Genomic DNA, 15001 nt, shown 5'->3' with positions numbered 1-15001 from the left:
AACTCCTATCAATGTTAAAAAGATTTTGGTCTTTGAAAGTTTGATTTTGATAGTATTTTTAGTACCTACAAGGATTTATCAGCTCATGTAACCCTCATTGTAGATGTATTAGGCATACTCATTTCTCTTAGGATGTCACTCTAGGTCACTCTGTAGCTATCCTTCTGTCCTTTATATTCCATGCTGTTGTCTACAGTTTCTCTCCACTGTTCTCTCAGTCTGTGTTTACCTTACAGGCAGTATTATCCAAGGGAACATGGACTATTGCCGTTGTTTGGCAATTTGACAGTCGGACGTGATCATGCGCAGCTGTAGATCTTCTTGCTGTAGAAGGCTGCCCACATTGCTTGGCATTCTCCTAATTGTGACAGAGTCTGTCATTTCTCTAATGGGGTCCAGATGACTTCAGGGGATAAAAATGTTTCTCTAGCTCATCACACTTTGTTTTGTTACCTGGGAAGATGCTCTGCTGGATCCAACACTGCTAGGTAAGGATCCTCTTCTGTTTGTTTGCCCTTGTCATCAGTTTCTTGGATGTATTTCCAAGGGATTATGCATGCCTACTGCTATCCATTATGTTTTCAGATTCCCAGATGCCACTGAATCACTAGAATTCTTCTGTAATGTGTTGCTCATTTCCTGACTCAATGTCAGACAGGTCAGAAATCTATCTTTAGTTTTGTCATGACATATTTTGCCCTTCAGGTAGAGTTTCTCTCAGAAATTGTAAATAAATCTTCTGGCATCCAAATATTTCCTAAATACTGATCCAATCTTTTCCAGGTCCAGTTGAAAATTTGTTGGGGTTATGTGTCTTCTGTAGTGTTTGTACTCTTCTCACTGCTTAAATATATGCACTATAATCCTGCGTACACAGACACTTGTCTACATTTGTCCAGCATGAAACATTCATTTTTATTTATTTATTAGGTCTGTTCCTAAATCTGTGAGGGCTACCTCTACAGCTCCCTCAGTAATTTGGCATATGTGTTCTTTAAGATCTGTCCATCCATTTAATACCTTTCTTAGCATTTTTCACAAGTGAGGGTATGCTAGGAACCTGATGGAATCAGTATTTTGCTTTTCAGAGCTATCCTCTAGGAATCTTGTTTGTGCCTCCTTGCCAACAGTCGTCGGAGGCAAAATATTTTCAATTAGAGGAATTTTACTTATGTTTTATTGTCAGTTAACAGAAACTTTTTATTACAGATTCATGTAAAAAAATGGAAAACACACAATTAAGTACTAATATTTTCCTCCCCTCTCCCCAGGCTCACCTGCTTGTTGCTGCCAGTTAACAGGATTCCAGTTTTTGGGACATTTTTACACTGCATTAGCCACTAACCAGAAGACTTTATGTACATATACTGGGGCCACTGATGCAGCTGAACATATTCCAAGGCTATTTTCAAGTCCATTACTTCTGCAAACTGACTAGAGCCTCCAGTCCCTTCACAGGTGGCAGCTCCTCCCATGGAGGGATTCCAATTAGCAGCTCATCACCTCCTGATCTCTGTTGTAATTTTACAAGATCTATCTGTAAACAAACTCCATTGTTTGTTTACAGCACAAAATTCATGATATGCTGGGGCTTCAATTGCCTGAGGAATTTGGTTTTCTCACATTGTTGATTTGCTGGCCACAGACTAATAAACTCATGTAGCCCCAATCTGGATCTTGAGCCAGTACATATTTACTGGGTAAAGGTCAGCACACATTTTTGCTACATGGCAGTAGCTATTCTTCCACCAGTGAGTTTTGAATTCCTAAAGAAAAAAATCAGGGCAGATAGATTAGGGTATAATCACAGTGATTGCCTAGCACTGCAGTGGCATGCAGAATGTCCTCAACAGCAGCATAAACCTCTTACTCCTCAGAAATGCATTTATTTTTTAATATTTTGTGGCCTCAGCTCTTGAATCCCAACAGCTTGCCTTGCATTTCATGAAGAGCTCATTGCCGCAAGCTCTTGCTACTGTTGTCACAAGCGGCCGTTGTCTCCTGTGCTGGTATGTGGCAGAATTTTTACATGTCTCTCTCTGATCAGTACTAACGTCATTGCACAGGCCACCATCTGACTGGCCTGGTCAAAAACTCAATGCTACTTCTCTTCCCTCTCAAAATGAATCTTTTTTTTTTTTTTTTTTTTTTTTGACATCACTATAAAACACTTTGGTCAATTACCTGTAACTGAGTAACTGAGGATGTGCATATACATATATATGTATCAATGATCAGGAAGGCATTCTTGTTGATTCACCTCTAAGAAAATATAGTTGAGAAAGGGCAAAATCCACCACATCAGTAGTTCCTGAAACTTTATTTAAAAATAATGCATGGCTGTTCTAGTTTCTGAAGAGGTAAGGTTTTATAGAAGCTGAATCTTTCCACAGTTCCACTTTGCTTAGTTCCAAAGTACTTATTTTTTCACTTATCAAATACTCAACTCTGGATCTGACCAGACAACCCCCTGCCACTACAACCAACATAACACTAGTTACTTTAGCTTCATTAACTCATTACACAGATGAAAACACCTAATGTTTCTAAAGATCAGTTGAATTTTATTAAGAAAATTCTTACTAATTTATTTACACTATGTACAGCAAAAAGTCCAAATAAGCTGCTTTCCTTCTCCCTTCAATAAAGTATTCTGCCACTTCTAAGTCAAATACTATTCTGGCCACAATCTAACATGGTATGTTTAACCTTGATGCAGACAGCAGAGACCAGTTACCTTCCGTCCCCGTATGCTTTTGTGTTGTTGCCAATTCTTACTGTATTTAATGCGCTCTTCTTTAAATATCAATACTCAGAGATAAGTGTTTTCACTTATAGGATGCTTGCAGAGAGAAGTTGAGTAACATCTTATGGCCACAATACAGCAGGAACAGGAAGGATGACAATATTATTACAATGAAGAAGTAATTTAGAAGCCTAATTTAGAAACCACTTCTAGGATAGAGGATGGTGAGTGTGAGTCATGTATCCACTACATCTGAACATTTTGGTGGCGCTGTCCAAAGTTGTTAGTTGTTATATACTGTTAAAGGTTTCTCAAGTCTGATATTTCAGAATAGTTTGCAGAAATTTCAGGAAACAAGGGCAACAGCAATTAACTGACATTGCTATATATAAATCTGTGACAGTTTAAAATGTCAAGGGGTCCTTTCCCAAACAATTTCCCAATTATTTTGTTCTCTTGTGATGTAGACATTGATACTTAAAATCAAAGTACGTACATTACTTTGCATCCAGCTGGATATTTATTTGCTCTGACTTTGTATGGGGGGAAAAGGGTGACTGGAGATGAGGAAGGAGATATATGTAGTGCTCTGGCTGCATTTTCTTTATTCTTCCCTTTAATTTGTACTTCACATGATAATCTGTGCCAGGCTGATCTGGGAGGTTAGAGCAGAAGTTCCACTGATACTTCAGCTAAATCCTTTTCCTTGGGAGGGATAACATTTTGGCTTTCTGCTCAAGCAGTGCTACTCTTGCAAAATTGCCTACAGTTATTATTAAGGACAGTTCTGCATGAGGTCAATGCACATCCCACCAAAGAAAATATGAAGAGCACCCTCCTCCTTTTACCAGACACGCTGCACTCTTTCTTACACACCCACTGAAAAGACCAGCTGGTGCCTCAATGTTTTGTAATATACTTCAGGGTACTTGAAATTGGAAAGACCATTAACAAAACCAGATGTTATTATATTTAACCTTTAGCAGAAAAGGATAGGGGAAAAAAAGCTGAGATAAGAACATAAAAGCATTTTATATTTCCTTATCATCCATTTGTTAAGCTGAGATGTCAAGTTTCAGTCTGTGGAGACACAATTGTCTCATTATGAGGTTTGTTCTGAGGATTTTTTCTTTTTATTACTATTTTAACTAAGCGCTATGGGGAAAAGGGAGAAAAACAAACCTTAAAGCTACTTTACCTGTTACTTTGTTCATATTAATGTATATAATTCAGTGAAAATATAACAAATACTAAAATAAGTTCAATTTCATTAGCATGACAGAGCTACTTTCTACCTTGAAAAGAAATCTGTATATAATGTGATATAAGCATTTCCTTTAAGGTGAACACACAAAATCCTTTTCAAGGAGAATCACCAAACTCATTTGTCATCCAAAGTGACACAGTCAGTGGATCTAAATCAGAGCAACTTGCTCAGAAATATTATTTTTTGCATTATTCTGACATTGCTTTACAAGGAGTTTGGGATAATAATGTTATTATATAGTTAACTTGAGGCCATTTGAGTATAATGGCCTGAGCATATTCATTGCATAATTCAATACCTGATGGAAAAAGCATTAAGTTTATAAAAAAATTGCTATTATTTGTGCCTTTCTTTTGGGAAGTAATATAGAGGCTCACCAAGAAAGAAAATAGTGATTGTTTTCGTTCTTTTACTCACATTACCTTTAAAGAATTGCTAAACAACTCATACTAGAAAACTGAAATAAGAAGTCAGAGAACATGCCCTTCATGACTTCTCATGACATGAAAATGTGAATTAGCGAAACTTAAAAAATTAAAGTACAGTAATTTCATGAATACAAGCCGCAGCAATTTGACAAAAATTTTGATGGAAACCCGGAAGTGCGGCTAATAGTCGGGGGCCGCTAATATGTGAATAATTTTCTGACATTTACAACCCCAGACGTGCCAGCCAGGGCGCTGAGCCAAGCACCTGCCAGTAAAAGCCGGCATTTCGCGATTGTTACAGTGTTACTGTGTTGCCCTGGCTCCCTGCAGGCAGCACGGGGGGCGGGGAGAGAGGCGGGAGAGCTCTCTTCTTCCCTCCTCTGCCGCAGCCCAGGGGAGGACGGGGGAGGGGCGCGCCGCCATTGCCGCGGCTCAGGGAGCCGACGGGGGTCCTGCGCTGCCATTGCTGCGGGTCAGGGAGGAGGGGGAGTGCTCTGCCCCCGCCCTCCGCCGCCGTGGTGGGAGCAGGGGGTGCTCCGTGCCCGGCCAGCGCCGCGGCGGGAGCAGTGCCGGGGCGAGCGAACCCAGAGGCGGCGGCCAGCCTCGAGCGGCACCACGGGCTGGGCCACCTGGCCCCGTCAGCAGCCCCGAGCGGGCCGAGCCTGCACAGCCTTAGTTGAGCCAGTAAACCCCCCGCCATGCCGTGGTTCTGTTACTATTTGGCAACTTTGTTGCACGCGGGTCCTCGCTGCGAACGACAGAGCGGCTTATATTCAGGTGCAGCTTATTTATGGACAAAAACCGAAATATTTGCTAACACCCAGAGATGCGGCTTATACTCAGTGCGGCTTGTATTCGTGAATTTACTGTATTTTGACTGTTGAGGTCAGACTTTTTACCATGCCAAGCAATTCAGACCCCAGTTAAACTGCACTGATAGTTATTGTGAATTTTCAGAGCAGGGCACGCTGGCGAATGTCAGTCTGTCTCTGGCTTTACAAAACCTTAGAGGGCTGCATAAGTAAAGGCAGTCATTTGCAAGATCTGGACATACAAAGTCACATTTTGGACATCCTCTGTATCTCTCTGCATTAAGGTTTCACCCCACATTCCTTATATTATTTGTCCTGTTCCTTGTGCCCTAGACCCAAAAAGCTGGTCGTGAAAAAGACACGAGAAACCTTCAACTATTTTGGCAGCAAGAAACTACACACACTTGTGAGGAGCATTAACCGAAAGGTATCAAGAATTCTTGAATGATTTTTTTTTAAATTTTTCAGAGTCACCTCATCATAGATACAGCTTCCTGAAAAATAATTCTAAAGGAAGGATTTTCTAACTATGCCACTGTCATTTCTTGCCTTAATTTTCTGAGGGAAACTAATTGGTAAAACAGATGGAGAAAAGGAAGACATTGAAACAATGAGAAAATATCCTAAAGGAATACTTTAGCTTATAAATCAACATGTTTCCTTGTACTTTTTCACCAAAGGTTTTTTTATTGCCTATGCTAGGTACTTGAGAAAATTTAGATATACATTTCAGACAAAGAAAATTAGCAGGGATTCTCATTCAAGCACAAAATTGGATCACAACCATCCTGTCTATGATTCACTGGACATTAGTTCTGATTTTTTAGAAATACATTATTTAACAATCTAATCACCATACATAATAGCACAATTTCAAACTTCCAGAAAATCATATACAGTTTAGAGAAGGCCTACATATCTGGGCTCATCCTCAGAGAGAAAAAAATAACAATTTATTTAAAATAGATTTTATTATAATTATACCCATAATTATGTCTATGCTTTGACTTACATAATCTATGTAGAAAGTTTCCTCCAGAGGTAGTTCAGCTTGTTAAGTTAAAGGAGAAACCTTTCTCACTGACAGAGAAGAAATCTGTGGAGATTATCCTTTTTTTTCTACTCCACATCCTGGCAAGTGTTAGTAACTCCAAAAAAGAACACAGTAATCCACTTAAAATTGCCTTATAAGGGATATTTTGTAGAAATCAAAAAATAACTCAATCTTCTAACAGAAAATTAATACGATTATATATTATTTGTGCTACATGGATTCTGATCTTGGTTAGAGTGCTTAAGGTCCCTTTAAAAATATGGTGAAAATAATATTCTTTCTAAGTTGCTGAAGGATTAATTCAAAAAGTTTCCAGAACAGAGACTCTGAGTTTACTGAAAGTTCACTGAGTTACTGAGGTGTCCACAGAAGAGGATTTCACTTGCATAAGAGTGAGTATTGCCTTTTTTTGCTGGCATGACACCTCCCTACTAATCCTGCCTTCCTGTCATGGGGAGTGAACCTATAGTTTTAAAGCCAAGAGCATATAGTTCTTGAGTGATAAGACTTCACATAACACTTAATAGTATTCTTATAATGAACTAATTTTGAGTTTTTAAGAACACAGTAACAGACAAAGATTTCATTACAATAAAGTGTAGGATTTATTTCAGCTATGCTGCTTTACTGCAGTGGACATCATGGTTTAAGAAATATCTAAGGTTAACAGAACATGTTCACAGCTGGACGTGGAATTTATCTCTTCAAGGTTTTAAATTCAGACCCCTATTATTTCTGAAAGCTTTGCTTTAAGTTATTATTAGTGAAAACTTGCTCAGAAGCTGATTTCCAAGGATCGGAAAAGAGCAACTGCTTTCTTGGGGCCAGGGGCTGGGCTTAGGGGCCAAGGGCTGCATCAGGTAGGGCATAAGTACTTCCTGAAAGATAAAATAAAACTTCCACAAATCTTCACTTGGATATTCTGGAGATAAAACCCATCGAGGCTTTTCCAAAAAGAATTTTCCAATATGAGTTTTAATATTTAGATGTGTTGTTTTTCCTTATGTACATACTACCTTAGAGGTGATTAGGATAAATCAGAATTTATGCAGATACAATGATTTTATAGGTCCAGTACATTTTGGGAGAAAATGGGAGAGGCTATGGACTTATTTTAACATTTACCCAGGTAGAAGGAAAAGATGGTGTAATATTCTGTTTCCCTTGCTTCTACGTGCCCATCAGAAGGCACAGGGAATCAAGCAGCCCTGGCATCTGTGGCGTGCCAGAGAGAAGGCTCAAGCAGAATATACTTCCTCATCCATCTAGTGCAACAGGTAAGACCTTCTAGTTTACAGTTTCCTCTGTGAATTCCTCCTGGAACATACATCAATGTTACTTTATCTTCAGAATTAATTCAATGTTACTACTAAACAACATTTACTCATCATCTTTGACGTCACATCCCAGTCATTTTATCAGCATCTCCTTTGGTATCTGGAACATATTTTCATTTAAACTGATTTACCTATAATTTCATATGCATGTTTATTTCCTTAATCCATTTCAGACCTTGCACATAAGTGTATGTGGTATAGCAACTAGAGATATTATTAAAGCTTGGTTAATACTGGGATGAAATTTAAAGAGAGATTTTATTCCTACTTTCATTGCTTGAATTAATTTGCAAGATTAGTTTTATAACTAAACATAGACTAGCTGGATTTTTTGTTTCCTAATAAATGCATGTTACTATTTTTCTCAGAAGACTATTCTAACATACTCCTTTTCTTAATGTTGTCTTATTTAATATATATTTCCTACCCACATGTCCTCTACAACAAAGGCCCAGACCTCTGAGAGACCTGACTAGTGCCATAACTACCAAGTAATGTTTCTTCAAATTTCCTTAGCTGCTGTTCCTAGGATTCACAGGTAATGGCAATTTTTCCCTGGAGCAAAGCACTCTGTGGAGAGGACAATTTTCTTATAATACCAAACAGAATAGCGTTTAGACAAAATGACATATAGCCTTTATAAAGTATCCAAATTTAGTTTTTGTTTTCTCCATTAAACGTCATTTAACCTTTTTTTTTTTCAAACAAACTAGTAATATTTGGTTCTGGAAGGCTTTGTTTGGAATTAAATCTGCAACAGAGTTGTCAGAGCTCCTGAGTATGAATGGTCTTCAAAGTACCCATGAAGACATAAAGATGATTAGATGATTTTTTTCATTACTTCTTTTTAAGGTATGACTTTTTGCAGACAACAGACAATAGTCATAGAGGGAAGTTAGAAAAAAAAAAAGGTTTTTAGTGCTCACTAACTCTTGGAGTGTGTATTGTCATTGTTTGAAAAGAGCATCAGTTGCTGCTTCTCTAGTTGTGAATACAGCAGTTGAATTATCAATTCTTATGTTGACAAAGCCTAAAGAGAAGTCTGATTTTTTTGGCATGACAATAGAGTGCCATATGCTACATGTACTTGCTAAAGCCTGTAGTGTCTTTTGTGGTACTAAGCATCAAAGTAGAAAAATCTAGATGAAGGATGCCAATAGACGTTTAAAAGGTTTTGTTAGCCTTTGCACTCCAATGAGTATTACAGAAGCACAGAATAAGCTGAGTTGAAAGGGACCCACAAGGATCACCAAGTCCAGCTCCTGGCCCTGCACAACACCATCCCCAAGAGTCACATCTTGTGCCCAAGAACATTGTTCCAATACTTGAACTCTGTCTGGCTTGGTGCTGTGACCATTTTCCTGGGGAACCCTGTTCCAGTGCCCAATCACCCTCTGGTGAAGAACCTTTTTCTGGTATCCAATGTAAACCTCCCCACAGCTTCATTCTGTTCCCTCTGGTCCTATCACTGGTTACCACAGAGAAGAGATCAGTGCCTTCCCCTGCTCTTCCCCTCACAAGGAAGTTGCAGACTGCAGTGAGGTCTCCCCTCAGTCTCCTCCAGGCTGAACAGACCAAGTGACCTCAGCCACTTCTCACACAGCTTCCCCTTGACTTTCCATTATCTTCATTGCCCTCCTTTGGACAGTCTTTAATTGCTTAATGTCTTTTATTGTTGTGCCTAAAACTGCCCCCAGCACTGGAGGTGAGGCTGCCCCAGTGCAGAGCACAGCAGGACAATTCCCTCCCTTGTCCAGCTGGCCATGCTGTGCCTGATGCACTATAGAACACAGGTGGCCCTCCTAGCTCTTAGGGCACTGCTGGCTCACAATCAACTTCCCATTGAGTCTGAAACTGCATTGTATTTATCATTTTTGCACACTTTCTGTATAATCCATGGATTAAAATTAGGCTTCCACTTACTGTAGAAATCACTACTTATTTCATCAGATGTGAAACATACATGGAAGAAAGCTGTAGCAAAGCACTGGGGAACGAGCTGGGAAATTGTTGTAACCCAATACCCTACTGTTTTGGGAATGGTATGTCCCTTGAGCCCTGTGACCCCTGCAGGACCGGTGGACTGGCCCCTGCGGTGGGATTGGCCAGAGGCCGGGGCTGACCCCTCCCCTTTCCTGACCCAGAGAAAAACCCTGAGCCCACGTGGACTCGCTCCCTTTATCCCCATCTCTCGCTCTGACCACATGGAAGCCTAAGAATAAAGCAGAATACCAACCCTGGGAGAAAGAGCCTCTAATGTCCTTCTGTTCTACATGAAACAGCATCCACGGCCAGCTCTGCAAGGTATTTGGGGAGCGGGGCCAGGCCATAGGGTGCAGTTTCAGGAAATGACTGGAATATTTCTTCAGAAATATTCTTTTTGTCTTTCCTTACAGTCAAAACATTTTTGAAAGAGACTCCTAACCACTCTTCTATCTTTTCTCTGATTCTTTATTCATGTTTTCCTTCTCATACTTTAAGGTTTAGTGTAAACTCCTAAAGGATGGCTTTAAAAGACACTGCTAAGTCTTTCTGGTACTTTGCAGGTCAAAAATGGATTTGATAATAAGTATTTTACTTTTCCAACTTCTTCATGTAAGTAAAGGACATTTTAACTAGTAGGTAATGAATTTATTGTTGAAGACTGAAGGTATTAATATCTCAGGTTGAATTACATAGGTAAATGGGGTCCCTGAAACTCTCTACTTAAAAAAATTGTTGTCCTGACATTTCCTTTTCTCCTCATGGAAAAAGGGAACATCCGAGGACCGGTACATCTGAAGATGTTGACCAGGGTGTTCACTTGTATGCCTGGAATACAAAAACTGAAGAAGCTAAATGAGTAGTGCTCCCCTGGAGTCAGTCAAACACCCTTCACTTAAATGGCTCCCTATGCTTTTCATTATTCACTCAAAATTTTTTAATCAAAATGAAATGTTGCTATTTCAGCTACATTAACAATGTTATTGCCCTCTAGTGGACTTATTTATTTGCAATTGCATAAATTAACCTGAAAATCTTTTTAAAAACATATGTTCTGTAACACAGAATATTGAGTCTGAACCAAAAAATAACTTTGATCAAAAAATATCCCATGAATTATTTTCATAAAGTATGTGTTGGGGATTATGAAATGCAAATTATATTGGAAGACATGAAGCTTCTTATATTATGTCAAAAAAATGAAAAAAGTCTGTTGCAATAAAGGTTCAAATATCTACCTGGTAGTGGCACCAACCAGGCAAGTATGGCATGACTGCCTAAGGCCCAAACAATATATCAGGCACGTAGTGAAAGGACAAGGGGAAATAGCTTCAAATTGAAAAATGGTGGGTTTAGGTTAGATATTTGGACAAAATTCCTTTCAGTGAGGGTGGTGAGGCACTGGAACAGGTTGCCCAGAGCAGCTGTGGATACCCCATCCCTAGAGTTGGACAGGAGGCTGAGCACCCTGGTATAAGGAAAGTGCCCCTCATCCATGACAGTGGGGGGTTTAGAACTGAATGATCTTTTAGGTGCCTTCTAACCCAAACCATTCTATGATTCTATGTTTTCAGCTCTTCAGTATGTGCATTAATCAGTCTCAATAACTCTCAGACATTATTCATATTCTATTGTAGCTTCAATGCTTGGTTAAATTTCTGAAATTAGTCAGCATGTCAAACTCTGTTGGGCACAGAGAGCAAGCCTTGGAAAATGTTCTATCAGAGAAAAAAGCAAAGGGTAAGCACTGAAAGGCAACAAAAGAAAATATTGTCAGAAGTATATTGGAAAATTATCAGGCCATGCATAAAATATAAGAGTTTTTAAATTACTTTATAAAGATTAAAATTGAAGGGATTGGTCTAATAAAAATAGCTAAGGTGAATAAAGATGTAGATGCATTTTAGAAAGAAACCATAAGGCTAGGTACTTAACTTGTTGACTTCTAAAAGCATTGTTTAAGGAACCTAACTTGCTATTGCAAATTGGACTGATCATCAATCTAGATAGCATCCCTTTACATGTGTCTAAATGTGGCCTTTATATATGAAAGTAATTGTAATTTACATGTCTTAATTTGGAACAAGAATCAGTGAAACTCTCTTTGGGATAAAGTATGTCTGAATTTGTTTTGAAATACTGAGTATTAATGGGAGTAAAATATGGCTTCACAAATATCACAAATTTCCATGCTGCAGCATTTCTAATATTAACATAATTTGGTAATTTAATATTTTTTTAAATACTCGGCGGGAGTTGTTTTATTATTTGGAGTCCATCAATAGTACTTACTTCACACAATAAGGAGCTACATAAGTGTTTATTAAATGATGCATAATTTTACAAAACCATTTCTTAGCATAGCAGGCTTGAAAATTGACTGAGAGAGACTGATCACTGCAAATTCCATTGCTTATACTTTGAAGTGAATTAGATTACTCGGGATTTACACAAGGGCGAGGCATACATTAACAGGCTTTAGCTGCCTAAGCAGCCTCACCTGGATCTTCACCCAGGCACTCTTCTTATGGGCACGGAGGTTTCACGAAGCTCCATGCCAGGACACAGCCCCACCCTGTTATGAAGGTATCCCTGAGCCCTGACCTGCCTCCTGCTCTCCTGGTCCAGGGGATTACTCCACAGACCTGGCATATGCTGCAGCAGCCTTATATCCAGCCCTGCCTCCTGCCACTCCTGAAGGAACCCCTGAGATCACTCCAGACTTGACCCATGATGTTATATATGGGACTGCTGATGGATGCTGCTCCTCTCACGGCCCTGCCTTCCTGAGGTGCTGCTGTTCTTTTGTCAGAGAGAACATTATCCTGCCTGTGCTCAGCTCTTGGCTCATACTCTTCAACAGACCAGTGAACCATCCTCTTCTGAACTGGACCAGATCCCTCTAACCAAGGGCTTTTGTTGCTCCCGGAAAAACAGGTACATAAAACAAGAATTTTTCCCCAGCAAATTTACATTCAGTATCAGCAAATTAGGAACAAATTTATGTTTGCTTGAATTTTGTGAATCATGTTTAATGCTTCTGAGTTTTAAGGGCAGAGAGGACTTCTACACCTCACTCATAAAGAATTAGTGATACATTTTTCTACAATGTATTTCTTGCACCATTCCAAATATTTTTTAATCTGGTATTATTCAGTTCCTGTCATAAAGAAGCCTAATATATTCATAAAACCCAACCTTTACTTATAACCCTTTTTCAGAGCTTTAACTGCTAGATTGTATCTGCAATTTAAAATTTGGCTTCAGACTGCATAATTTACCAAGTATATTCTCTCAGCAGCTGTTGATTTAGGCAAAAAAATCACAGTAAAATCACTGTGAAAGAAGAGACATCCACAGTTAAAATCTAAAACTAGACAAAGACAAATCTTCCTTTGACTATTTGGTGCCTACCTGGGAGTTTTACCTCTAAGGGTGGGAGAAATGTGCAACATTTACCTGCTGGTGAAAATGTGAGCAGATAGATGTACCGTATCTTATACAGCCTCAGAGAAGAACGCAAGAAAATCTGGCAAGCAGGTGCTTTGCCTCTTCCATTATGAAAAATTGATCAGCTTAAGTGCTTCACAGTACAGGTGAAGTACACATCACACTGATATAAGTCATCATATGCACGGCTTCTAAGGGTGAACATGGTGAGATGTGTGTCAGCCATGCAACAATTCCATCCCTGTACTATTCCTGGGGTCAGATCAACTACAAAGAAACTCTATATGCAGCTGATGAAGGCAAGCAGCCATTGGTCATAACTGTGATCCATCCCTAGACTAGATTAAAAAAATGCCACTAGGGTGGATTCCTCATATTAGGGAATCTCTCTGCTTATTCTGACTGAGTTTGAATTGTGCTTGTCTTGTCAAGAATTTCATAACATTCTATAAAATTATAGGGTTGACTCTATGAACGAAATTGACAGGATCCAAATTTACAGCAATATTCGTGAATGAGAATCTAGGACTAGTTTTATGATAAACAAATCTATAGGCAAATATTCAATAAACTGGGGGAACTCACATCTCTGGGTTGTAATTATGAGACACGCCCCTTTGAATTTCAGTGGATGCAGGATTTCCTTATTACTCCTGCAAGGAATCAAAAACTCTTTCCTGTGCTGCACAATAATTTTGCCTGTACTGCTTTAACATACACCAGGCAATTTACAGATGAAGGATATTTTCTTCCAATTCAGTCAAGCAGTAATAAGTCTCACAGTTCACTTCTTGATCTCATCCTATTACTTCACTATTTTTTCATTTCATTGTTCCAATCATGATGTCCTCAGACAGTATCATTTTTCCTGCTTTCTCCTAGTGGCACTGATGCCTCATCTTTACCATATGCAATCAATCTCTGGCCTGCCTCTGAAAAGGATATTCCCCCATACAGTTTGACTCATCATTTTTTAACAGTCGTTATCTTTTTCCTTGTTGCTGTATATTTTTTTGTTCTGCTTTGGTTTGGGGTTGTTGGTTCCTTGGTTTTTGGGGCTTTTTGGTTAGGTATGTTTATTATTTTTCTGCTCTTCTTCTTCCTTATTATAGCGCAATATAAAAGTCACCTTCAGATAGATGCCACAAACTCAACCTACCCCTTTGAACAGGGAAGACATTGCTTCTTCCGTTCACCACAAAAATCAAAATGCCTACCAAAGAGTGGGAGAACATGCAGAGGCAGTAACATAAAGGTGAAAGACTGTGATGACCTTTCCCCACCTGTAACAGTAAGTTTAGAGTCTGTACTGGTAACTTATGAGAATCCATGGCTTTCAGAAAAATGAGATCACTTCCCAAAGCTGTACATGCTGTAATTACATCACAGTTGTAATATTGTCAACAAATTCTCAGAACAGCAAGCTCTTGTCATTCTAAACAAGTACATTTTTAATCATTAAATGAAAAGATTTCAATTCCAGGGGCTAGAGAAAAATATATCATCTCTCTGCAAAAATGAGAGAATTCTAGTGTTTCAAAGAGTAGTCCCATTAGTCAGCACACTAATGTGTTCCACAGAAGCCCACATCATGTGATGATCTTTCCTGACCAAGAAAAAAACCAACAAACTTATATTTAATAACCAAATTTGATTTATGTACTGCAGAAATGCAAATATTTCTTTGTCCTGTATTCCTTCTCAAGGGCTGGAACCAGTAAAAAACTTTTATACATATTTAAACCCCAATCAAATATCAATTTGCCTTTTTTTTTTTTTTTCCTAAGTTGCATTATTTACTTGTAATTAGTCAAAAAGATAATTAGTGGATCAGGGTTAGTTTTACTAACTCTATCTTGTCTGGAACTCATCTAGTTCCAACCCCTGATTTTCCTATCTTTTTCCTTTACTAGAGTTCACTAGA

At 38.8% G+C, this 15001-nt stretch overlaps 2 long non-coding RNA genes across 2 annotated transcripts; both read left to right on the top strand.

Moving 5' to 3' along the window:
• The first annotated feature begins 351 nt into the window (after window positions 1–351).
• Window positions 352–5806, top strand: LOC117002794. Its single transcript, XR_004419412.1, has 3 exons — window positions 352–488; window positions 2839–2970; window positions 5587–5806. It is a non-coding gene; the product is annotated as an uncharacterized LOC117002794 (long non-coding RNA).
• An 815-nt stretch (window positions 5807–6621) lies between these two features.
• On the top strand, window positions 6622–14800 carry LOC117002757. The gene is made up of 3 exons (XR_004419391.1): window positions 6622–6699; window positions 7493–7584; window positions 12256–14800. It is a non-coding gene; the product is annotated as an uncharacterized LOC117002757 (long non-coding RNA).
• Window positions 14801–15001: the final 201 nt, after the last annotated feature.

This window comes from Catharus ustulatus, chromosome 1 (assembly GCF_009819885.2).
Source record: "Catharus ustulatus isolate bCatUst1 chromosome 1, bCatUst1.pri.v2, whole genome shotgun sequence".
In the NCBI taxonomy this organism is placed as follows: Eukaryota; Metazoa; Chordata; class Aves; order Passeriformes; family Turdidae; genus Catharus; species Catharus ustulatus.
Note: the sequence above shows the minus strand (reverse complement) of the source record. Positions and strands in the feature narration are given on the sequence as shown.